The sequence below is a fragment of the Arachis hypogaea genome, chromosome 4, assembly GCF_003086295.3.
Source record: "Arachis hypogaea cultivar Tifrunner chromosome 4, arahy.Tifrunner.gnm2.J5K5, whole genome shotgun sequence".
In the NCBI taxonomy this organism is placed as follows: Eukaryota; Viridiplantae; Streptophyta; class Magnoliopsida; order Fabales; family Fabaceae; genus Arachis; species Arachis hypogaea.
This window is the reverse complement of record NC_092039.1, coordinates 106,119,117-106,125,987: the sequence shown is the minus strand read 5'-3', so window position 1 is coordinate 106,125,987 and position 6,871 is coordinate 106,119,117. Positions and strand designations below refer to the sequence as shown.

At 39.5% G+C, this 6,871-nt stretch overlaps 1 non-coding gene across 1 annotated transcript; it reads left to right on the top strand.

Annotated features, from left to right (window-relative positions):
• The first annotated feature begins 2,696 nt into the window (after positions 1–2,696).
• LOC112799051 (small nucleolar RNA R71) lies at positions 2,697–2,804 on the top strand. The gene has a single exon (XR_003200639.1). It is a non-coding gene; the product is annotated as a small nucleolar RNA R71 (small nucleolar RNA).
• The last annotated feature ends 4,067 nt before the right edge of the window (positions 2,805–6,871 follow it).

The following is a 6,871-nucleotide window of genomic DNA, read 5'->3' as shown; positions in this document are numbered from 1 at the left end:
TACACATATGTCCATGAGTACTTGGTCCAACCTTTGATCAAAGTTGACCCTTGAGATGAATCTCTCCATCTCCCATGACTCAGAGGTGAAAGCAATTGTCTTCCCTTTCCTCTTTCTAGAGGTTTCTCTGGCCTTAGGTGCCATAAATGGTTATGGAAAAATAAAAAATAATGCTTTTACCACACCAAACTTAAAATATTTGCTCGTTCTCGAGCAAAAGAAGAAGGAAAGATGTAGAAGAAGAAAATAGAGGAGATGGAGGGTGTATAGGGTTCGGCCAAGATAGGAAGAAGGTGTTTGTGATGTGTGAAAATGAAGGGGTGAAGGGGGGTATTTATAGGGAGAGTGGCCGAATGGTTTGGGTGGGTTTGGGAGGGAAATGGTATTGAATTTTGAAGGTGGGTGAGATTTTTTTTTTTGGGAAGAGTTAAGGAGGTGATTGGTGAAGGGTATTTGGGGAAGAGATATGGAGGTGATTGCTGAAAGGTATTTAGGGAAGAGATATGGAGGTGATTGGTGAAAGGTATTTAGAGGAGAGAGAGTGAGTTGAGGTTGGTGGGGATCTTGTGGGGTCCACAGATCCTGAAGGGTCAAGGAATTCTTCATCCCTGCTCCAATTAGGCGTTCACAACGCCTTAGAGTGTAATCCTAGCGTTTAAACGCCAGTCTGCTGCCCTGTTCTAGCGTTTAAACGCCAACTTTTCTTCCTGTTCTGGCGTCTAAATGCCAGGTTGTTGCCCTGTTCTTGCGTTTAAACGCCAGTCTGGTGCCCTATTCTGGCGTTTAAACACCCAGAAAGGTGCCAGATTGGGCGTTTAAACGCCCATTCTGCTGCCCTTACTGGCGTTTAAATGCCAGTAAGTCCTTTCTCCAGGGTGTGCTGTTTTCAATGCTGTTTTTTTGTAATTATTTTTGTGACTTTACATGATCATCAACCTAAAAGAAAACAAAAATAATATAGATAAAATAAAATTGGGTTGTCTCCCAATAAGCGCTTCTTTAATGTCAATAGCTTGATAGTGAGCTCTCATGGAGCCTCACAGATGATCAGATTATGGTTGAGATCTCTCAGCACCAAACTTAAAGTTTAGTTGTGGCCTCCCAACACCAAACTTAGAGTTTAAATGTGGGGGCTCTGTTTGACTCTGTATTGGGAGAAACTCTTCATGCTTACTCTCCATGGTTACAGATGGAGAACTTTAAGTCTTTACTACAAGGCATTCTTCATTCACATGAAGGATCAACTCTCCTCTGTCAACATTAATTACAGCTCTTGCTGTGGCTAGGAAGGGTCTTCCAAGGATGATGGACTCATCCTCATCCCTCCTAGTGTCTAGGATTATGAAATCAGCAGGGAAGTAAAGGCCTTCAACCTTCACTAGCACGTCTTCTACTAATTTATAAGCCTTTTTCATGGATTTATCTGTCATCTCTAATGAGAATTCGGCAGCCTGTACCTCATAGATTCCCAGTTTTTCCATCACAGAGAGTGGCATCGTGTTTATCCCTGACCGCAGGTCACATAGAGCTTTTTCAAAGGTCATAGTGCCTATGATACAGAGTATTAAGAATTTACCAGGATCCTATTTCTTTTGAGATAAATTTTGTTGAACCAATGTATTCAGTTCATTGGTGAGCAAGGGAGGCGCTTCCTCCCAAGTCTCATTACCAAATAGCATGGCATTCAGCTTCATGATTTCTCCTAAATATTGGGCAACTTGCCCTTCAACAATGTCTTCATCCTCTTTAGAAGATGAATAGTCATCAGAGCTCATGAATGGTAGAAGGAGGTCCAAGGGAATCTCTATGGTCTCTGTATGAGCCTTAGATTCCTTTGGTTCCTCATCAGGGTATTCCTTACTGACCATTGGACGTTCCCAGAGGTTTTCCTCATTGGGATTCACGTCCTCTTCCTCCTCTAAGGTTTCGGCCATGTTGATTATATCAATGGCCTTGCACTCTCCTTTGGGATTCTCTTCTGTATTGCTTGGGAGAGTGCTAGGAGGAGTTTCAGTAACCCTTTTACTCAGCTGGCCCACTTATGCCTCCAAATTTCTAATGGAGGATCTTGTTTTAGTCATGAAACTAAGAGTGGCCTTAGATAGATTAGAGACTATGTTTGCTAAGCTAGAAGAATTCTGCTCAGAATGCTCTGTCTGTTGCTGAGATGATGATGGGAAAGGTTTGCTATTACTAAACCTGTTTCTTCCACCATTGTTATTATTGAAGCCTTGCTTCTGTTGATCCTTCCATGAAAAATTTGGATGATTTTTTCATGAAGGATTATAGGTGTTGCCAAAGGCTTCACCCATGTAATTCACCTCTGCCATTGCAGGGTTCTCAGGATCATAAGCTTCTTCTTCAGAAGATGCTTCTTTAGTACTGTTGGATGCATTTTGCAATCCATTCAAACTCTGAGAGATCATATTGACTTGTTGGGTCAATATTTTGTTCTGAGCCAATATGGCATTCAGAGCATCAATTTCAAGAACTCCTCTCTTTTGAGGCGTTCCATTACTCACAGGATTCCTCTCAGAGGTATACATGAACTGGTTATTTACAACCATTTCAATAAGTTCCTAAGCTTCTGCAGGCATTTTCTTTAGGTGAATGGATCCACCTACAGAGTGGTCCAGTGACATCTTGGAAAATTCAAACAGACCATCATAGAATATATCTAATGTGGTCCATTCTGAAAGCATGTCAGAAGGACACTTTTTGGTCAGTTGCTTGTATCTTTCCCAAGCTTCATAGAGGGACTCACCATCTTTTTGTCTGAAGGTCTGAACATCCACTCTAAGCTTGCTCAGTTTTTGAGGGGGAAAGAACTTGGCTAATAAAGCCATGACCAGCTTATCTCAAGAGTCCATGCTATCTCTAGGTTATGAGTCCAACCACGTTCTAGCTCTATCTCTTACAGCAAAAGGGAAAAGCATAAGCTTGTAGACTTCATGATCAACTCCATTGGTCTTAACAGTATCACAGATCTGCAAGAACTCAGTTAAAAACTAATAAGGATCTTCTGATGGAAGTCCATGAAACTTGCAGTTCTGTTGCAATAGAGAAACCAATTGAGGTTTTAGCTCAAAATTGTTTGCTCCTATGGCAGGGATTGAGATGCTTCTTCCATAAAAGTTGGAAGTTGGTGTAGTAAAATCACCAAGCATCTTCCTTGCATTGTTGTTTGGTTCAGCCATAATTGTTTCTTTTGCTGCTTTCTTTTCAAAAATTCAGTGAGGTCCTCTTCAGAGTTTTATGCTTTAGCTGCTCTTAGCTTCCTCTTCAAAGTCCTTTCAGGTTCAGGATCAGCTTCAACAAGTATGCCTTTATCTTTGTTCCTACTCAAAGAGAAGAAGACAAAGAAAATATGGAATCTTCTATGTCACAGTATAGAGATTCCTTTAGGTGTTAGAGGAAAACAAGAATGGAAGGATGAGGTAGGTAAGGAAGAATTCAAACACACAAAGAGAGATGGAGTTCGAATTGACAATGGAGGAGGAATGTTAGTATTTAAATAGGAAAAAGATAAGAGAGGGGGGAGAATCTTTGAAAATAAAAAAGAATAAAATTTAAAATAAATTTTTGAAAAATTGGTTGTGGTTTTGAAAAAGATAAGAAATAGTAAAACAAACAAAAAGTCAATTAGTTAGTTGAAAAAGATTTGAAAATCAATTTTGAAAAGATAAGAAGTTAGAAAAGATTTTGAATTTGATTTTGAAAAATATATGTTTGAAAAGATATGATTGAAATTTATTTTGAAAGGGATTTGAAAAAGAAATTAAAAAGATTTGATTTTTTTTGAAAAAGATATGTTGAAAAGATATGATTTTGAAAAATATTTGATTTGAAAAATATTTGATTTTGAAAAATTATGAAGATTTGAAAAAGATTCGATTTGAAAACAAAATTCCTCTCCTTGTGTCATCCTGGCGTTAAACGCCCAGGAGCTACATGTTTTGGGCGTTTAACGCCCAATTGCTGCATGGTTTTGGCGTTTAAACGCCCAGCCAGGTACCCTGGCTGGCGTTTAAACGCCAGTTTTCCTTCTTCATTGGGCGTTTTGAACACCCAACTTTTTCTCTGTAATTCCTCTGCTTTATGTTCTTGGATCTTCATTTTGCTAAATCCTTTATTCAAGAAGATATGTTTTCAATTTTGAAAAACAACAAAATGAGTCGAAACATATAATTCTTGGATCAAAACACAAGATATATGCAAGAACATTATGAATGTCAAGATGAACACCAAGAACAATCTTGAAGATCAAGAACTCAGTTTTCTTAAAGAAAACATGGAGGACACCAAACTTATAACTTTCTCATGTTTGGGCCATATGAATACAAGAATGCATATGTAGAACATCATGCAGTGCAAATCAATAAATCATGAAGATCAAACAAGGCAATTCATCAAGAACGACTTGAAGATCATCAAGAACACAATACATGTGTTTCGAAAATTGCAAGACAATTAAAATCATGCAATTGACACCAAACTTAAAATTTGGCCCTAGATTCAAACAAGAACCATGAAATATTTTTGAGTTTTTATGATTTTATGAATTTTTTTGGATTTTTCGAAAATTATATTTGGAAAAACGAAAAAAGAAGAAAATTTTTGAAATATTTTTTGAAAACTTTTTTAAAATAAAATAAAGGAAAATTACCTAATCTGAGCAACAAGATGAACCGTCAGTTGTCCAAACTCGAACAATTCGCGGCAACGGCACCAAAAACTTGGTGCACGAAATCGTGATCTCTAACTTAACTTGGTATGCGCATTCATAATCTCAGCACTTTCTTCACAACTCCGTACAACTAACCAGCAAGTGCACTAGGTCGTCCAAGTAATAAACCTTACGTGAGTAAGGGTCGATCCCACGGAGATTGTCGGCTTGAAGCAAGCTATGGTCACCTTGTAAATCTCAGTCAGGCGGATTAAAATGGTTATGGAGTTTGATAATCAAAGTATAAATAAACATAAAATAAAGATAGAGATATTTATGTAATTCATTGGTGAGAATTTTAGATAAGCGTATGGAGATGCTTCATCCCTCTTGAATCTCTGCTTTCCTACTGCCTTCATCCAATCCTTCATACTCATTTCCATGGCAAGATGTATGTTCGGGTTTCACCGGCGTCAATGGCTACCTCCCGTCCTCTTAGTGAAAATGGTCCAAAATGCGCTGTCACCGCACGGCTAATCATCAGTCGGTTCTCGTTCATGTTGGAATGGAATCCAGTGATCCTTTTGCGTCTGTCACTATGTCCAACACTCGCGAGTTTGAAGCTCATCATAGTCATCCCTTCCCAAATCCTACTCAGAATACCACAGACAAGGTTTAGACTTTCTGGATCTCAGGAATGACCGCCAATAATTCTAGCTTATACCACGAAGACTCCGATCTTTCGGAATGGAGGCTAAGAGATACACGCTCAATCTTAAGTAGAACGGAAGTGGTTGTCAGGCACGCGTTCGTAGGTGAGAATAACGATGAGTGTCACGGATCATCAGATTCATTAGGTTAAAGTGTGAGTGAATATCTTAGAACAAGAATAAGAATGAATTGAATAGAAAATAGTAGTAATTGCATTAATACTCGAGGAATAGCAGAGCTCCACACCTTAATCTATGGTGTGTAGAAACTCCACCGTTGAAAATACATAAGTGAAAATAGGGTAGGCATGGCCGAGAGGCCAGCCCCCAATGTCTAAGATTCCAAGATGATAGTTCCAAGGTGTAAAATACAATATTAAAAAGTCCTATTTATAATGAACTAGCTACTAGGATTTACAAAAATAGGTAAATGATGCAGAAATCCACTTCCGGGCCCACTTGGTGTGTGCTTGGGCTGAGCATTGAGCTTTACACGTGTAAAGGTCTTCCTTGGAGTTTAACTCTGATTTGTAACATGTTGTTGGCGTTTAACTCCAACTTTTATGCCAGTTCTGGCGTTTTGACTTCGGAATAGGGAAGAGAAGTGGCGTTTTGACGCCATTTTACGTCGTCAAAACTCACACAAAGTATGGACTATTATACATTTCTGGAAAGCCCTGGATGTCTACTTTCCAACGCAATTGAGAGCGCACCATTCGATTTTCTGTAGCTCCAGAAAATATAATTTGAGTGCAGGGAGGTCAGAATCCAATAGCATCTGCAGTCCTTTGTTAGCCTCTAAATCAGATTTTTGCTCAGGTCCCTCAATTTCAGCCAGAAAATACCTGAAATCACAGAAAAACACACAAACTCATAGTAAAGTCTAGAAATGTGAATTTTGCATAAAAACTAATAAAAACATCCCAAAAAGTAGCTAGATCCTACTAAAAACTACCTAAAAATAATGCCAAAAAGCGTATAAATTATCCGCTCATCACACCACCACCACCAGCAACACCCCATCCGACATACTTGGTACAACGTCTGTTCAGATTCATGGAGCGTAGTGAGTGCCGCATCATGCGACACCTTGATCGAGTAGATCAGATGCTTGTAGCACTGGGCGCCGAGGTGCCCCCTGATGCCGACCTTTCCTCCGCAGAGGAGGAGGAGCATTAAGAGGAGCAGGCTCAGCAGCCAGACCCCAGAGGCGCAGCAGACCTCAGTGGAGCCACAGCCTCAGGCCCAGTCAGATGCGACCATTGACCCTACTCTGAGCCCAAGCAGTAGCATCGAGGACGATGCTCCATTCTAAGTGTGGGGAGGTCACCGTCGTTGACGATTGAATTTTCTATCAGTAAAAAAATTCACAAATATAATCGCGTTGTAAGTACAGCTTCTAAACCAACAGAAAATCCTTTCGTACAAACGTTTGATTGTCACAAGTAACAAAACCCAATGAAATTTATAAACTGAAGTATTCAAACCTCGGGTC